The sequence below is a fragment of the Penaeus monodon genome, chromosome 31, assembly GCF_015228065.2.
Source record: "Penaeus monodon isolate SGIC_2016 chromosome 31, NSTDA_Pmon_1, whole genome shotgun sequence".
NCBI classification, from domain to species: domain Eukaryota; kingdom Metazoa; phylum Arthropoda; class Malacostraca; order Decapoda; family Penaeidae; genus Penaeus; species Penaeus monodon.
The window spans coordinates 2385674-2387294 of NC_051416.1; the positions used below are offsets into that span (position 1 = coordinate 2385674).

The window sequence follows — 1621 nt, forward strand, 5'->3', positions numbered from 1 at the left end:
TGATGTGAGTTTTCACCTTAAATCTATCTCTTTCTGTCTGTCTTTTAATTGTTTTATTTTTATTAAGTTCTATTTGTTTTCCTTTTTTCTTATGTGGTACCATCTAGTTTAAATAATTAAAATATCTAAACTGTAGCAGGAAAATAATATAATGAAAGAGACTGAAACCTCTAAAGTTCATCCTGATGCTGTTGCATTTCATGTGATCACCAGCATCATGGCTTCATCCTCCTCCAAGCCAAGAAGTGAACCCATTCCCAAAAGTAAAAAGCCTGCCTCTGCTCTGGACCAACATGCGAAGTCATCCTCTGAGGCAGTAAACATATCTATGCATCCATTTCCATGTTCTCTTCCTCAATGTTGCACAAGGAAGGTCTACAAGAGCTAGTTCAAATAAGCAAAATTTGGTGAAGATTTGTGGATGAATGTCATATGGAACCTCTTAAGTGCTATGAGAAATGTGTTAAGGCAGATGTGATTGACACTGGTATGCCCTTTGAAATGGCACCCATCATAAGTGGAAGATAGTGTGTTTAGATTATATTGAAGTGGCACATATTGTCAGGCTTTTAGACATAGTTACTAGGGTTTAGCAAAAGTTGATATTTGGTAGATATTGAAGTATTACTATTTAACAGGGAAATGATATTGATTTTAATGTAATCCATTGTTATAATACATATAGAAGTTACAGCAAAATAAGTCATTAGTTTGTTAAAAGATATGGAGGCAGCTGAAAAAGTGTGTCTTTAGATATGTTTCTTGCAAGAGTTTTTGTCAAAGTTTAAAATCAGAATTTGTTGTTTCTGATGATTCAGCCTCTCCATTAATGTCATATAAACTGATATAAATCCACATAACCATATAAAAATCTGATGAACCTTAGTTGTAGGATTAATAGCTTCAGTATTGAGCATTGGCATGCAGCACATTCATGACACAGAAAGGAACATTTCACTTGATGTCCAAAGATAAAGGAACATTAATAAATTAATAAAGATCTACCTGGTCCATCCAAGTCAGCTATTGCAAGAAGCTGAAGAAGATGAGTGTTGCATTCATGGAGATGACCCCAGTCTTTTGCAAGCCAAGAATAATAATAAAAAAAAAATACCAACTAGTGAATTATTACATATCTTCAAACAATGTGTTTAGACAGAAAAGGAGCCTTAAATGTCATTGCAAAGGGAGTGATTCTCTCCTTTCTTAACCCCTAAGGGAAAAAAATATGGCAATTGTCATTCAGAGCTATATGTATATACTGGACGAAGTCAAGGCAGAAGTTTTATAGAAATAATATCCAAATCAACCATTTTATGAGTATCCAAATTAGAATAACATGTGACAAAATAACTGTGTATTGAAACAGACCAGTAAGTGCATTTTGCCGGCATGCACATGTAGCTCTGAACTTTGCTATTCTTTTAAGGTATACTATCAAGAAATGTATAGGATTCCACAATTTTATAGAATGGGTTCATTTCTTCTTCTTGAGTTAGGCCTGAATAGCAGTATCACATGCATCCATAATCACCATACACAAAACAGGTAAAAAAGATTGTGTTTTTATCTATAGCAGCACCTATTATGTATTTTGGTGTATATAGACAAAGAAGCTGAT

General features: G+C 33.8%; 1 protein-coding gene across 1 annotated transcript in view; it reads left to right on the plus strand.

Moving 5' to 3' along the window:
- The window catches only part of LOC119592824 (rootletin-like), a 148678-nt gene that overhangs the window by 126966 nt on the left and 20091 nt on the right, over positions 1-1621 (plus strand). The window lies entirely within an intron of this gene.